The sequence below is a fragment of the Protopterus annectens genome, chromosome 12.part0 (genome assembly GCF_019279795.1).
Source record: "Protopterus annectens isolate FY-2018-M chromosome 12.part0, PAN1.0, whole genome shotgun sequence".
Taxonomy (NCBI): Eukaryota; Metazoa; Chordata; order Ceratodontiformes; family Protopteridae; genus Protopterus; species Protopterus annectens.
The window spans coordinates 338517010-338534803 of record NC_056746.1 but is presented as its reverse complement, the minus strand read 5'-3'; the positions used below and the strand labels follow the sequence as shown (position 1 = coordinate 338534803).

General features: G+C 44.3%; 1 protein-coding gene across 1 annotated transcript in view; it reads left to right on the top strand.

Annotated features, from left to right (window-relative positions):
- Positions 1-17794, top strand: part of PARN (poly(A)-specific ribonuclease) — a 1015251-nt gene that overhangs the window by 742549 nt on the left and 254908 nt on the right. The window lies entirely within an intron of this gene.

Sequence of the window (17794 nt, the reverse complement as noted above, 5' to 3'; positions counted from 1 at the left end):
GGGCACTTCAACCATTGTTCTCAGCTAAGTGCTCACACTTTTTGCTATTTAGCTATCGTTTCAACCTTTTCTGTAGTGTTTTCAACTCTGTAGTTCTCTTTTTTGGTGTAAGTGACTCTATTTGAATCTTTTATTCCATTTTTTACGTTAAGGTTATCTCTATATTACCATCGTTGGTATTACACTCTTACCATTGGTAACTCTTTGATACTGTCATTGGTATCCTTTCTCCCTATTCCTTTCTTCTTCTTTTTCTCTTTACCCTTTTTGGGAAGTCTTTATATACCATTGTTGGTATATTAAAAAAAAAAAAAAAAAAGCTTTATCTTTCTCTTTACCTTTGCGAGTGTCTGTGTGTGTAGCTGTGCCATTTATTTGTTTAGACAAAATGGTAGAAAAGCAAAAAGGAACCTTCGGGTTCAAGCAGTGTAAAGACTGTGATAGAAAGGTTCGAATGGGCATCTTTCATGCATCTGTTGTTTGAGGGTCCCTCATCTGGAAATTTAACCTCCATGCAAACTCTGCAAGGGTTTTAGTGCTCGAACTCTTGCAGAAAGACACAGTTGATTCTTAAGGGCTTACTGAAATGCCCTTTTGGTGAAGCTCTCTCTGAGACAGAGAGTTCAAAATCTCCGAAGACTGAGTCTAAAAAACAGAGCCATTTGGTACCGTCTTCACCTAATGTACATGAATCAGTGACTCAAAACTCTCAGGTTCCAACTCCTTCCGCAGAACTGAAACTAAAAGTTCCAAAGATTGTGTTGACTTCTGCTGCAGCACCGAAACCGATAAAATCTTCTGTGGTGCTGTCTGCCATTGAAAGTATCCAGACATCATCGGTACCGACCATGTCTTCGGCACCGACAACTTTACTGGCACCAGTAGTTGCCACCTCTAATATTTTGGTTCCATGTTCACCAGCCAGACAGTCTGTGGTGTCAAAGGTCAAGATCCTAAGTACACCCAGGACTAGATACTCACCTTTAATAGACCCCTTCTTGAGTTAGCAGCTGAGTCTCTTTATGGAAAGACCTGAATCTCCTTCGGGAATGTCCGTCCATTCCTCCAGGAGTCTATTGGAATTAGATGTAGTTAGATTAGTGGATCAGCTCTTGGCAGCCAGAGGCCTTCCTGCTCCCTCTTGGACCTCCCTCCCGGAGCCGAGGCTTGCTGTCCCAGTACTCCCACATATATTCACCCTTCAGCGTCTCTGCAGGTCTTAGAGCCCACTGCTTTGACCATCCTGGTGCCAGCTACTTCAGTACTGATGGTAAATCTCACCTCTGTACCAGAACCTACTCTGTAGTCTTCAGCTCCATCAGAACTGTCGCACCCATGGACCCGAGATTTGGCTGCTGGCTCTGTGATCCCTGGATCAGCTTCAATTTTTTTTCCACGGTGCTGTCTATGGCTCTTGGTGCCCTGGCAATTTGAAGTCCTCTCTCGGCTCCTACTCTGGGGGTGGATCATCGGAGCGGGGTGTGACCCTGGTTCCGAGGTTGTCTTTATTGGTTTTGGGCTCCCATCCCTCTTTTGACTGGCCTGCCTTCCAGATTATGGAGAGAGCTCTAGCCTCAGTAGGCTCCCAGTTGGTTCCATCCCCGTCAGAGTGCCATATTTTTGTTCCCTCTGGTTTGCAGCTGCCGCAATCTGCTACTTTGAGATAGCGGGCACAAGAGCAGCTAGGTACCCTAGTGCAGGGTCCCCCTCTCTTCTGAGTCCTCCTCAGATCTTCCACTGAGGAGCCACCTTGTAAGAGATCATGCAAGAGGAAGCACTTGGATTCTCCAAAAGAATCAGTCACTGAGGATAGGACTCAGAGGAGTGGAAAGATGTGGTTCAAGAAGACCCAAGGGCCTTTCCGGGAAGTGTCACTATGGTCAACCCCTGAAGATGTCTCCTTTGGAGACATCCTGGAGATTTTAAAACCGAGGGGTGATTGGAAGCCCTCAAACCCATTCTCCAAGGAATCTGTTTTCTTGCAAGGTTTTCGTGCCTGGCCATCTACTTCTTGGGTGACCCCGCCTGCTGATGAACTAATTAAAGTAATCGTACAGCATGCCTGGAAGGCTCCTGACACCATCGAGCCTATTTCTCAGAGACAGGACAAAATTCTTTCAGCCCCGGAGGATCAGCCCCATTGGTCTAAGGGTTTGTCAGTGGATGCTATGGTGGTGGTGGCAGCCACAAAATAGGAACTCACCGAAGAGAGTTCAACTGTCCATTCTCCCAACTGAGAGTCCCGGAAGATGAACAGATTTGGGAAGTGGGTCTTTGCTTAATTCGCTATTCGGTCCTTGAATTTTTTGGTGCACTTCACTAGACTCCAAAGGGATCTGATAACCGAGCTGTCAAATACCCTGGCAAGATCAATGTCTGATGAGGTTCAAGATAAGGTTGCCTCTTAGCTTGCCTCCCTGGAGTCTCTCTCTAATTCGTCTATGCAGCTTATTGCACATACAGCCGAGGGATGTCTAGAGCAGTGGGTATAGGCGTTGCCATTAGGTGTCACACCTGGATGCACTTGTGTGATTTTACAGACCCTTTAAGTCTTCTTTTGTTAGTGCTCCAGTTGATGCTACTTCATTGTTTGGCCCAAAGGTTAGAGACACATTAGCCAGGTGTGAGAAGGATGAAAAACCCTTTCTGCTGTAGGCATGTGTTTTTCCACTCCGCAACAACTTTACTCTAGGACTCAGAGGAGTGGAAAGACCCAAGGGCCTTTTCGGGAAACACATGGCGAGTATCCCCCCACGGGGCAGAAGGGGGGCCTCATCTGGAAGACTCCCCTCCCGTGAGAGAGGAGGTCCATGCAACCAGGACTCCAGAGATTCCTTTTCTGGACAACCCTACCAGTGCTCCTGAGCAGTGGCCCAATTGCTTACCTCTGGAAGCAGTCGGAAGATTTTCTCTGCACCACTCAGCCTGGCTCGCAATAACATCAGATTCCTGGGTGTAGACAATAATCACCAGAGGTTACCATATTCCCTTCCACCCAGTCAGAGGGATATAGCAGCTATAGAAATTCAAAGGCTGCTTCAGGTAGAGTCATCCAAGCAGTCCCACCAGACCAGATAGGATCCGGATTCTACTTACGATTCTTTTTAGTGCCAAAAAAGAAGGGGACTGGAGACCAGTCTTGAATCTGTGTATTGAACAAATTTGTACAACAGACAAAATTCTGGATGGTCATGGTTCAGTCTATCCGTCCCTTTCTAGAGAAAGGCAATTAGATGTGCTGTATAGATCTTCAGGATGCATATTATCACATAAAGATGGACAAGCGCTCCAGAAGATATCTCTACTCCCGGCTAGGAGCCAGTCATTATCAATTTCAGGCACTGCCCTTTGGTCTCACCACAGCCCCCAGAGTGTTCACCAAATGCATGGCAGTTGTAGCAGCTCACTTAAGGCTAGAGGGATTCCGCGTGTTTCCATATCTAAACGACTGGCTCCTCACCACCCCTACCAGGCATCTGCTGCTTTGCGCCATATACTCTGTTGTCTGCCTTGCTGAGTTGTTTGGCATTTTAATCAACAAAGAAAAATCACAACTATCTCCCACACAGGACCTGGAATTTATTGCAGCAAAACTAAATACTAAAACCTGCGTGGCCTCCCGTCTTCATCACAGGTTGTTAAAGCAGAGATCACAGCTTTGAGTGATTCTCTCTCAAGACAAAAAGTCCCTGCTTGTCTGGTACTTCAACTTCTCAAATCCATGGCAGCAACAATAACAGTAGTCCCCCTAGCGAGGTATCACATGAGACTGCTTCAGTGGCTTCTAGCGTCGCATTGGTCACTTCTAACTCACCCCATGTCTCATCCAATCTTAAATCGCTGCAAGAAGGATTTATCTTGGTGGATGAAGACAGAAGAGGATTTATGGAGTTGTCCCTTCTCCCCCTCTCAGCCCAAGGCCGTAGTGACCACAGATGCTTCCCTGATTTGGGGTGGGGGGGGGGGGCATTTTCATAGAAAGACTATCCAAGGCAGTTGGTCCCCACAAGAGGCCAGTCTGCACATCTTTGTCCTAGAACTGAGGGCAGTGCTTTTAGCATTGCAAGCATTCCAGTCTGCCCTTGCATCTGGGAAAATTGCTATCCAGTCAAACAACATGTTAGTAGTCTGGTACATCAACTGTCAGGGGGGAACCAGATCCTATCCACTATGCCTGGAAGGCCTGAGAGTTTGGCAATGGGCATTCACCTCCAACCACTTTCTAATAGCAATGTATATTCTGGGGAACTCCAGCGTGATTGTGGACAAAGTAAGCAGGTGTATCTTTCTACCTCGAGTGTTCTTTCAATCCCAACATAGTGATGAAAATTTTTTGTCGATGAGGTCAGCCTTGCTGCGACCTGTTCATCTCACAAATGCAGCAGCTACTTTGCCCTAGTCCCCCCTTGTGGGGAGTCCTGAGAGATGCACTTCTTCAAGATTGGCCCCCAGGACTTCTGTATGTCTTTCCACCAATTCCTCTAATTCCCCAATTTTTAAGGAAAGCCCAACAGTTGAGAAGCAAAGTGATACTCATTGCATCTTACTGGCCCTGTCAAGTCTGGTTCCCCTTTCTCTGGCCTCATCTGACTCACCGCCTGTGGACTGTGGAGCCAACTCCGGACCTACTATCTCACCCTCAGGGCTCGGTGCATTCCAACCTCTAACACCTGAAACTGATGGTTTGGTTTCTCCACTTCCACTGATTGCCAGGCAGAACAGTTTGTCCTCTCCAGTGCAAAAGAAACATCTGGCTTCTCATAGACCCCGTCCACCAGAAAAATTTACCTTGACAAATGGAAAAGATTCTCTATTTGGTCAGATGAAAATGGCTTTGATCCTTTCTTGGCTCCAGTAGATAAGGTCCTGGAATACTTAGTCACCTTATTTCAATTGGGACCCTCAACCTCTACCATTAGAGTTCATTTAGCTGCTATCTCAAATTTTCATAACCGTTTCGACGATTGCTCATTAATGTTCCACCATCTTTGCAAATGTATTCTTAAAGGTGCTCAACATTTGAAGTCACCTTTCAAAGATCCAGTAGCACCTTGGGATTTTACCTTCGTCTTGCAATGCCTAATTCGTCAGCCTTTTGAGCCAGCAGCCCCTTGTGACCTGGTTTATATCTTGGAAGGCCATCAGTTGGCCATGCTTTAGTAATAGAATGAAGGTGAGTGATGTTATCAGAGAGGGAGATGAGTAGAATCATTTGCGTATTGTATAAGGGAGGAGGTGCTGCTAGATGAGTGGAGGTGGTTAGTAAACATATTGAAAAGAGGACATAGACTAGAGCCTTGGAGGGACTCCTGTATGGATAGGTAAAAAAGGGGAGCAGGTGGTTTACCATCTGACTGACTGTAACCTATTAGTAAGATAGCTGAAGAACCAGAGAATAGTGGAGGTGGAGAGGTTGAGATCAGATAGTTTAGTTAGTAGCTTAGAGTGAGAAGCAGTATCAAACGCTTTTGAGAGGTCTAGGAATAGACAGGACACTAAAGCATATACTTCAGTGTTTTTATTTGTCAGCTCTGATCACATTTGATTTTTTGCCTGTAGATTACTGGAAGCCATTTTGTGCACCAAAGCTGGAGTTTGCAATGCTTTTTGCTGAACAGCTGCAGGATTCTTCCCAATCGTTTTCTCCTCACCTTTTCTAGTGGATTTTATTTCAGGTTCTCTTAATTTCTTATTTGCTGGCATCCAGGCAGTGTACCTACTAGCCAGTAGCTGAATTTGCGAAAAGTGACAGTTTTCTTTTTTCATATTGGGAGAGGTGAAGCTGTTGATCAATGTGCAGCCATCTTGGAAAGTCCTCTTTCTGATTTATTTCTTGTCTGATGCTGTTTTAGGCTGTATCCATTCATTTGGACTGGAAATTAGACTTCTTTTTTACCAAACAAGGGGACTGTTGTGCACGTATTTTGTGCTTTGAATTGTGTTACTGAAAATACTGTCATTTTCTCAATGCAGTGCTGAGAATAGAATTCCTACAGAAATAGTCTTTAGATTGCTATTTAGAGGGAGAATAGTGTGATTTGTCCATCCTCTTACTAGACTGAATGTGCAGCCATTATTTAGTATTGAGACGGCTAATTTCTTGTCCCTTGACTTGATGGACTCCTCCATTCCCCCAGACCATCTTCCCCATCTGCAAATAAAAATGAAAGAATAAATCAAAAACTATGCTTCACCCTGTGGCTTGTAGCTTTAATTTCAGGCAGGCTATTTCCTGGTTGCTGGTGTGGTCATAGTCCCATAGTGGTGTGTGACATTGTGGCTAGACACATCCTCTAGGACTGTACTGTTGCCTGCTGCAGGTATGGGAGAACCAAACTTTTTAGATGCAGGGGAAGTCTGGGGTATAGAATCTGTTTCCAGTATTTTTTAAACCCCTTTATTGAATTACTACTTAAGAGATAGGCAAAAGTACATGTATATAAAAGAAAACAAACCATGTTAACACGTTCAATTACAAACATACTTCACATACATGCTTTTACACAACTGTCATTAATCCAGCATTACATAAATTGCTCAGTTCCCACCTTCCCTTAAACCTCACTCCTGCTGCAAAACATTATTCTGTATGTATTCCAACTAAGTTCCATTTTTTCTATGTAGTTTGCTCCTACCCTTGTCTAAAGATCCCACTTTCAGTTCTATTAACTCTGTTACAGTATTCAGTACTTCAGATACAGTTGGTTTAGACTTTGATTTCCATTTTCTAATATTTGCTTTTGGGCAGCCATCAGAATTAAAGTTAGCAAGGCCTTACTAAGTCTAGGCAATTCAGATCCTGTATCCCATCTCAAAAAATAATTTCCTTTGTTACACCCGTTTTGCTCCACCAGTAATTGATCGTACTCTCTAGGGAATTTTCAAAGAATGCTAACTCATTACATTCCCAAAGCGTATGTTCCCAGTTACCCTTTTCTTCGCCATCACACCTCCAACATTTGCCATCTGCCTGAGGAAAAATTCTTTGGTGTTGGGGTGTAAAAATACCTACATAAACACTTCCAAGCAAAAATCCTAAGTCTTCTAGACTTTGCATATTTGGGCGCCTCTAGATATATCCTCTCAATTGTTTTCTTGTGAATTGTTTATCTAGTCTCTATTCCCAATCTTTTTGAACTTCGTCTGATGAATTCTATATGTATCAAGCAATGTTTTATATGCTGTACTAAGTATCCCTCTTTTTAACAGCAGCTTCTGTTCTAGATTCAACTAAAACTTCACAACCTGAACAGGTCTTTCAATTAGGATTCCCCTGTCCCTTTCTGTTTGCATATAACTCTATATTAGCCACTGACAGGGAAGGCAATCTCTAGCCTGCAGTCCAAATCTTCTTGGTCTCTTCCCTTTCTAGTTATTTGCTCCCAATACCTTGGTTTCTTTGCCTGTTTTCTCAAGTAAATTCAAGACCTTCTCTTGCCTATTCTCTGTACCACTGATTGCAGGCATCCCTGTCAGCAGAATCATCTTTCTCCATGCTTTGGCTTAGTTCTTAGAATACTTTCTGTTACTTTATGAATATAATATTGTGTATGGCTGCTATTCTCCGTAGGAATCTGCACCCAGAATCCATTTTCTGTCCTTGTTTCTTAATTTCCCCTGCTTTATCATCATCCTTTTCCACTTGAATTATGGCTTTCTGCTTATGGTTATGTATGTGAGCCTTGTGTGTGTAGTTCTAAAATATCCCTTCAAATCAGGTAATCCTAAATCTTCTTGTTCTTTTGGAAGATCAGCTTATCCCACTTTGTACCTTGCCCTCTTCCCTTCGCAGATAAAATCCTTCAACTCTGTTAATTACCGTCCACAACTTTTCCTCAGGTTGATAAAACTTTCCCTGACCTGTATATAAAACTAAAGGGATTAAAAACTTGCACAGTTTATATCTTGCTATGTATAAACTAGAACTTCTGGTTTCTCAGTTTTTGTATGATCTTTTTAGTCTCTTCCAGCACATCCTTAAATGTCATAAAATAATCCTTTTTACCCCATATCCCAAATACTTCATTTTATCATGTCCTCTTAAATATAGATATTGTTAACCAGTTCATGTGTGGATACATAGTTTACAGCTACAGCCTTTGATTTGTCTACATTAATTTTATATCACACAGAAACTTGAGACTGCTTCAAAATGTTTTTCAACATTGAGATGCTCTTTTCTGGTTTCAACAGGTACAGAATAAAATAGTCTACAAATAAAGCCAGCTTTTCTCGATTACAAAAAACATTTATATCCCTGAATTTGAGCCCCCTTTTTTTCTTTGCTAATAGCTCTAAATATAATGCAAATAACAAAGGGGAAAGAGGGCATCGCTGCCTGGTTCTCTATTCAGACACAACTTATCAGAGAAGAGCCTTCCCAATTAAATTTTCGCCTCTGATACTTCATTAAAAAAAATGTGCATTATTATTATTCTTTCCTTGTCCTGAATATTCTTATAAATATCCCCCTGGAATTCCTTTATCAACTTGACATGTTCATCTCTGTCCTTTCCAAGTGCGTCTCCTTTGTCATCAGTATGGGTACCTTACAGTTCTTTATACAAGTCAGTATCCTTATCTCTTTTCTAAACCACTAAGGCCATTAAAATTCCATGTCAGTATTTTAATGCTGCCATTGTAATAACAATAATCACTTCAAATATGTGATGTTTTCCTCTATATTTTTCCTTTCAGCATCTTTTGTAAATGTATTGCTGAGTGGCAGGAAAATCAGCTATAGCATTTCTCTGAACTCTTAACTTTGTTACATTTCCAAACTTAGTTTTTTTGACACTGCACTCATACTCAAGTAACACATCAAATGCACACATTTTATACATTTTCAAAAACAAAATGCATACTGTCTAAATGGGAGCAATTGCTCTAAATTGGACAGCTGTGCATGCAAGCATTACCTAAAAAAAAAAACAGATTAGCCATGCTAGTGCACATGTTTTAACAGTGTTGACCCAGAGATCACCTTTTGTTTGTTTCAGTCTTCTCTGTTTCTCTCCCATACATGGGAAATAACTTGAAAGCATTCAAGTTCCTGTTATATTTTTTGACTAGCTCTTTCAATAATTCACTGGCAAACATAAAGCAAATGCCTGGTAGTGGACTAATTCAGCTCAAACTTCTCCTTTCAATATTTTCGAATCCCATACCTACATCTACATTTCCCTGACCCCCCAGGAGCAAGTTCTCAGAGTGCAATCTATGGCCAAAAACACTGTATCTTTGGGGCCAAGTAACAAACTTGATCAGCCAGAAACATGACTTGTCTGGTCCTTATAGAAACTATTCAATATCAACCTCAAAAAAGGCATTGTGCTGAATGAAGAGCAGGCACAATCATTCACTTACGTGAAGGTGGTCCTTCAGTTGACCTGGGTAATTATAGACAATGAACTGCCTTTAGATCACCATGTATCCATAGTTGTAAGGAATTCCTTTTTAGTTGATAGCTTATATCTAAAGGTATTAAATTCAGGACCAGGGAATGCAATCATTCCACTGTACTCTGCAGTCATTACGCCAGTCATAAAGTGCAATGCCCCTTTCAGTATGTATGTATATCCAAACACTTGTCACAGTTAGAACAACCACAACACTTTCTCACTAATATTTTAAGGGCCTAAGTTATAAAAAAGCATGCAGACTGTCTCAATGTCTTGTCCCTTTTCTCAGTAGCATACAGCCTACTGAGAGGCAACATTTGCATCATGTGTAGAGTTTTAACAGACCCTATTCTGTCAGACCTACTGCACATTTGTAAGTCCATTGGTGTTGTTAACACCCACTCAAGGGATCTGTCTGCTTTGCAAAATAAATAGAGCATGTTGGAAGGATAGGTATGTTTCACCGAAAGTAGAGTACTATTTTACTCTGTTCAAATATTTGGACAGAGAGATGGGTAGCCACAAATTCACTCCTGATTTAGCATTTGTCGCTCAGGGATAAGGGGATACGTGTAAATGTACCCAACTATCCTTGTTCAAACTCTCTCTGATTTATTCATATACAGAATATAAGGGCTAGGAACTAGCTTCTTATGATCCTGAAAATCAGTAGCTTAGTGCATACCTATGAACCTAAAATCACTATTAAATTCTTAACTTCATAAAACTGCAGCTGCTATGCAAGAACAGTGTATCATTTTAAATACAGACATACTTTTTTACTTCACTTCTTAAACTAGATAAGTGATCTTCTGTGACCTGATTACTGCATCTCTTGAAGATCCTTTGAAAAGATCAGCCTCAGCAAGCTGCATAGATAGTTTGTAATTGTGTTCCTAGAGCTGTCTGGTACTTGTACTCATTTCTGTCGGTCACCTTAATCTCTACCAGTAAAAAAATTTTGAATTTCCAGCAAGACCCATCTCAGCCCTCTAAGGTACACCCACCCTTCAGACTGGAAGGCTGCAAGTAAGAAAATCCAGTTGGAATCCTTGTAGATGTGATTGTGTAGTAACATTTTACAGATTTCCTTTACTTTGCATGTACTTTTAAACAGTCTAAACAAGAAAAAAAAATATGTTGCTCTATTCTTTAACGTATTATAGTCCTAAAGACTTTTAAATTTTTCCTAAAACTAATTTAGCATTAAGTCACACCCGTAGCACGTGGCAATACGCTGCATGTCTTCGCTAGAGAGGGCTTGATTATAATAGTTTGCTTTTTGTTCACCAGGTTAGAACCACTAGACTAGTTGTCTCCTTTTAGGGAAGACCTAAGGTGGTATTTTTACTGACAAGGGGAAGTTTGGTTAGGACCCTGGAGAGTTCCCCTAGTGTCTTTGATAAGTGCCATTGGATAGATTCATATGTGGTTACTGGGCTATTGACCCAAAGGTCTTTGTAACCCTAGCCGTGTGTACCGAATATAATACTAGAGAAACCCAATATAAAGGGTCTTGCAAAAACTCGAGATCTTAGTCAGCAACAACCTTCCATATCTAGGAGGATCATAAGTGAAGTCCCCATCAGGAATTTATGGCTTCTACGCTTAAACAGGGTCATAGAGGGGCTCTGTTTGTTGTGAATTGGTAGCCTTCTCCAGAGGCGTGCAACCTTTGAGAGACACATTTGTCTCTCCAGCAGGTCATATTTGTGTTGCAGGCGAGGATAAGGTCCCTAGAGTGGGTGAACTTTGTCCTGTTTGACTTGCGGATGTGCAACAGTTCCATTAAGTTTGGATTTGAGATTGCTCTGTAGGCCAGGCACAAGTCTCCTCTAAGTAGTTTGCGTGCTACTGAGTACAGTGACAGTCACTTCAGTCTGTCAATTTATGATGTGCTGGATACCCTGAATTTTCTTGGTGAGAAATATCAGGTGTCTCAAGTTGCAGGTACCTGGTAAGGTATATACCAAAAGGAGCATTGTACTCAATTATTGGTCTGATGAAGGTCGAGTACAGGGGAGTTATGACCTCTCTTGCTCTTTAGGCAATGCCTTTGCTAATGAGATGTGTGATGTAGAATGCTTTCCTTTCCGCAGTAGACATATGGTGGTCAAAGTTTAGGCTACAGTCAACATGCGATGTTCTTCGTGTTTCACTGTTGCAGTCATCACTTGTGGATTATCCCTGCTGGGTAGCCCTCGGCTGGCCCAAATACCAGAATAAAGGATTTCCCTCCTGCATTGGCTGCAGGTCACCTGAGACTGAAGTCAGGTAGTCAGGGCTATAAAGAGAGGCAGCCGACGCCATTACATCAGTCTTTCTTGCTGTGGAGCCCGAAGTAGAAGCAGTTTCAAGTGAGTCAGTCGGCCATTGTCAGAGTGAAGAGAGAATCTACTAAAGCTAAATGCCCCATTGGAGATCTTTTTCTTGCACTTAACCGATGTCCGAAAAAGTAAATAATTGTCTCCACTGTGGAAAACAAATACCACACCTAGACTTCCATAACCTGTGTGTGACTTTTCTAGGCCCAGACCACAACGTCCCTGGATGTCAGTTCTGTGCTTTATTTAATGCTAGGACCCATCTGTAGAAGAGCTGATTTTGTAGCCAAGCATTTCAGGGAGAGTAGTTATTTATGCAAAATGGCATCCGTTGGTCAGTCTACTGTGGAAATTCCTAAAAAGAGAAAAGAAAAGGAAAGAGATAGACCACAGAAGATTAGGCCCACAGACGACACAGACTTGAAGTCAGTCAGCCTACTGTCAACTAGCACAGTGGAACTCAGTGAAGCACCTACGCAGCCCCTGATGACAGCTGTAAAACCACCGCAGGCCTCTGCCAAAACCCTTTTGGAGTCCGGTACGCTGTCACTTTACGATGCTCCTCCTGACATGTCTGTCATCAGCCCCACGGTTGGGTCTGGAGCCGCTTTGCAGGCATGGCTTCCGAGGCCTTTCGCACGGCCATGCCACCAGCCAAAACAGCCCACAAATCCATTGAAACTCTGAGCCCTAAAAGCAAGACCACTCCCAAAAAGACCCCTTCCTCGATTCTCAGTCAACAACTACCTCCCTCCCAACCTGCTCAGTCACAGCAACTACTTTGGATGGCTGAGGATTTAATCATTCTCAGTAGAGGAAACCAGTCGATTCAAGCTACCCCAGCCAAAAAAAAAAAAAGGGACCTTTCTCCAGAGGTGCTGTTGGAGTCAGAGTCAGAGGACTCAGAGGTTCTGAATTCAGACACTGAACAGCAGCCCTTGACTGCTTTTGAGGATTCCGGTGCCGAAGAATCCATTCCTTCTGCATCCCCACCAGAGGACCTCTCATTTGGGGAAACTTTAAATACCCTCAGCAAACACTTCCATTGGGAAGTTCAGGACTACCCCCAATCAAAGAAGAGATTGAGAGAGTTCCTGAACTTACCACAGCACAAGCCCTTAGCCATCCCTCCCATTATGGATGTAGTGGAATATGTCTTCCTGGAGTCTGGCCTCAACCCTGATGCCCTCCCTCTTGCACCCAGAAAGCCTGACATACTACAGGGTACCAGATACCCACAAGTATTTATTCAAGAATCCTGCAGCCAACCCAGAGGTTATCACCCAGGGACCCAAGGGTTCTAGGCCAAGAATCCATTACCCCCTGACGAGGAGAGCAGAGCCTTGGACTGATGGGGCAAAAAGGTATACACTTTGGCTATCTTAGCTATTAGAGCCCGCAGCTTCCAATTCCACGTGCTTAAATATCAGCAGAACCCATTGGAACTTTCAAAGCAGAAAATTTCCTCCTTACCAGAGAGTAATGGTTCCAGAGAACTAGGAGCTCTGATGCACTCCAGCTCTCAAGTGGCAAAACATTCCCTGCATTGCGGGTTTGATACTCTAGAAGCCTCTAGCAGAGCTGCTGTTTCAGGATCAATCATTAGGAGGCATGCATGGTTAAGAGAACAAGCTTTGCCTGATCAAGTTAAATCAAAACTTCTGGACACCCCCTTGGATAGGGAACAATTGTTCAGTCCTAAAGCAGATGAAGTAATAAAGAAAATAGAGGATAAGGCCAAATCAATGCAGACAGTCAAAGACTTCCTGCGCGTGCAACCCCCCAGATTCAGTAGGAACTTTCCCACTAAGCATTGGTCCTTTCCTGCCCAAACCAAAACTGTCCAAAGGAAAGAACGCAGAGATAGACCTTCCAGGCAGCAGCACCAAAGCCAGCAGAGGCCTAGACAGTGGACTTCCACCACTCCTAGGCAAGGGAGTTTTAAGTCCACTCCAATGCAGCATTTTTTAGCACTGAATTTGAGTCCTTGGCTTTGGCACCAATCATTGCTTTGTGTATGTTCATCTTAAAGTATATTGACATCGTTTGGGGATTCAGTGATTGTACCTAATTTGCAGTCATCAGCAAACTTAGCCACAGCCCCTCTGTTTTGGCCTGAAATTCTGAGAAGTATATTCCAAACAGTAGGGGGCCCAGCACTGACTCCTGTGGAACCCCATTGGTGACAGGTCTGCTGGTTGAGGTAATATCCCCAACTTTGACTGAGTGTGATCTGTTGATGAGCCAGTTAGCAACCCACGTTATGATAAAAGTGTTTATTCAACTGGGTGAGTTTATCAGTGATGCCCAAATGTGGGATTATGTTGAAGGCCTTGGCTAAGTCAAGGTAGGCTGTATGCACATATTTTCCTTTGTCTATGGCTCTTGTGATGGTTTCGAAGAAGTCCACCAGATCTGCCATTCACAAACCCAAACTATGTCAGATCAATGGTTTGGAGATCATCTATATCCTTATTTCTAAAGTTCATGATGATTTATTCCATGGCCTTATAGATAAGGCTGGTTAAGCTTATGGGCATGTAGTTCCCAGCATCTGTTGCTGTACCCCTTTTATGAAGGGGGATGACCGTTGCTGTTTTCCGTTCAGTGGTGACAAAACCAGTACTATGTGGTTAAAGCAGGTACCTAATGGAGTTGCTAACTCATGTTTTAGACCATTTAAAATGCAACCTGGGATGCCATCTGTTCACATAGAGGCTGTGTTTCTGGCCTTTGAGAGAGCATTAATGACTTGCTGTTTGGAGATGCAAGGTTTGGTAGATGTAGAGGGAATGCTTTGCGTAATGTTAGGATGAGACCGGGCTGTGAAATTTTCACCAAATTGTCAACTAATAGGTTAGCTATGTTCGCAGAATCAGTGTTTGTGATGCCATCCATAGCTAGTTCAGCACTTGTCTGGGTCCTACCTTTTAGGTTACAGATATAGCTGAAGAATGCCTTATGGTTATCCTTAGCTATGGTTGCAAATTTTATCGAAGTTCCCTTTAGAGGATTATACAAGTTGTCTTGTTTGTTTGTTCAAGCAGAGGAGGGTGGTGGTCCAGTGCTGGGACCTCTCTTTTTTTATTCTTGGACAGCAACTTCTTCCTCTTGTTATATAACTTATTAAGGCTAAATGCCCACTAGAGAGGATTGTTTTTTTACTTGAGGATCTTGTTTTGATCCTATCGGGTACAGCAGTGTCAATACATTTGCATAAGTGATTGTGTCAGGCATTTACCTATACCTTAATATAGTAGTCAATGCCATCTTTGGGAACAGGAGTTTGGAAATTATTTATGCCATTCCTTAGGGAGGGTATAATTACTTTTGGGGAAATATTTTAGTCCGATTTTACCTGAGAGGAGTTCAGGTGTTATAGCTACTTCAAATGTGACTGATGTGTGATTTGATTTAACCAGTGAGGGTCCTATACTTGTGGTGCAGCTGTCACTCATGTTTGTGTGGACCAGATCAAGAATATTTGAGCCCCTTGTAGGGTTGCATACTATTTGTTCCAGGGCATTAGTGTTAACAAAGTCCAGGAACCTTTGTATAAGCATATTGGTAGTCGTATAAGTTTCCCAGTCAATGGAAGGATAGTTAAAATTGTCCATGACTAGAGTGTTTGGTTGTAATTTGATTGACTCAGACAGGTCCAAATAAGCAGCTTTGTGTATCACGGTTCATTGAAGGGGGCCTATAGCTAATGATGACTTTGAGAGGGGGGTCTTGCCCACAGTTGAACTTGGAGTAAATCCATGGAGTTTTCCAGTCTAACCAGTCTAGAGGTGTATTTATCTTTGATGAAGACAGATACTCCTTCTCCTTCAGATCTGAAGTAGGAAGCTTCATTTGATCATCAACCTGTGGGTATCTGATTCGACCTGGATCCGAGCCGGCAGCTTTTCAAGCTAGAGATCCGAGCTCCAAGCTCCTCCCCCTTACCCGTAATGCCCTGTCACCTCCTTCCAATCCCCAGATCTCGTTTGCTGCGACTTTGTCAAGCACGGGTTTCTCGAGCTCCGAGCTTTAGGCGATCTGTGAGTAAGACAAGTTTCTTAAAATCTTATTAGTTTTTGTGTGTGTGAACAGTTAATTCCTTAGTTTAAACCCCTTTACCGTTCCTCCTAGTTTAAAGCCTAGTACCTTCCCCTTTTTCCCCTTAGATGTTTGTGTGAGGGGCGTGTGTGTTTTCATTTGGGATTATGGCCGAGGCCTCTAAGGCCATTTTTTCTAAGTGCACTGAGTGTGGTCATAAGCTTTCCCCAGCGGATGGCCACACTCAGTGCGTCCTCTGCATGGGGGTACCGCACTTGTTGTCGGGCTGCCAAATTTGTGCAGCTTTTAACCCCTGGGCCCTGAGGGATAGGAGGAATAAGCTGATTCTGGCGGGTCTTCTACCATCTGAGTCTGCTTCCTCCTCCTCTCCCTCAGTGGCTACAGCCACAGCTGCGGCTGTTGAGCCTGTTGTTCCCTCTCCCCTGGCTGGGACTCAAACTCACATTTCTTCTCAGGGAGAGAGGGACTCTAGGAAGGAGAAGAAAGAGAGGAGAGAGAGAGAAAGGGAGAAGGAGAGAGAGAGAGGGAGAAAGAGAGGCATAGGAGCCACAAGCGGTGGGCTGAATCTGCCCCCTCGGCCCCACCTGCCAAGCTGCACTCCTCACCTCAGAAGATTTCCGGGCCTTCCTTCCCTCGGCTCTGTTCTCCAGGCTTCTTACCGGAGCCAGAGAAGGAGGTCCGACCATCTTCGAGGTCATTGCGGCGGCCCTCCTGGCCAGCTTCAGCGGCCTCTTCTAGGTCGAACTGCAGTCTCTCCGACGCTAATATGGACTGGATGATGCGTTGTTTCCTCCAAACCCAGATGCAGATGGGAGTGCTGCTGCCTCCCCCCCCCCCCGGGGGGAGTTCAGCCCCACTTTTTGCCCCGATAGCTCCTTCTCCGATCCATTATCGGGTTTCGGAGCCATCGGATCCGAGGAGTCCCAGAGCCGGGGTGTCGGCGCCGACAGTTATAGTTACCTCGACGCCGGCCATGCCCTTGAGTTTGTTGGATCCCCTTTTGGATCCGAGCTCTCTGAGCCGTGTGTCGGATCCGGGGGGGGCTGTGTGTCTTCTGCTCAGTTTCAGTCGGAGCACACTTCCCTCTCGGGTCCGAACGTTTCGGCTCCGATGCCGATCCTCGCTCCTGGTCCAAGGGTGTTAACCACGGAGCCCAGAGAGATTGGTTCACCCTCGGCTTTCGACGTGGTGGAGAGGGTTCTCCCGAGAGGTTAGAGACCCCCTACTCTTTCTTTGGATCCCGCCCCCACTCCCTTGCAACTGGGCTTTTCTTCCATTATCCAGTCCCAGGGGCAGCCTGCGTTGATGCCCCAGCCCGTTCCACTGGTGGAACACGGCCCTGTTAGTGAGCACTCCTCAGACAGTCCCACCGAGGAGGTCCCTCACAAACGTAAGTGTAAGAGGAGGCACTTGGACTCCCCTGAGTCCCTCACGGAGGACACCAATTTGGAAGAAGGGGAAGGTTCCCCCAGGTCACCCCCTGATGACGTCTCCTTTGGAGACATTATGGAAATGCTTTGCCTGAAAATGGGGTGGTCAACCCAAAAGCCTTCCTCGGATGAGTCGTTTCTGGAGGCATTCGATGCAGGCCCATCTACCTCTTTGGTGTCCCCTCTGGCTGACCCCCTGATTGACCTCATCACTACCAGGGCATGGAAGGAACCGGACACTGTAGGGTCGATCCCCAGGAGGCCAGCAGACAGGATTCTCAGTCCCCCTGTGGATAGGACGGCTTGGAGTAAGGGTTCCCCGGTAGATGCCATGGTGGTGGCGGCAGCCACCAAGAGGGAACTCAGTCAGGATAGTTCCTCGATCCATCCCCTGATAAGGAGTCTCAGACTGTGGATTGTATTGGGAAGCGGATGTTTGCTTCAGCTACCTTTTCTAAAAGGGCACTGAATTACTTGGCCCATGTAATTAGACTTCAGCAGGATCTTGTGAAAGAAAATGCTGAGTCTCCCCCTGAGTCCATGTCGGCCGAGGACAAACGGACTTTCTCGGCTCGCA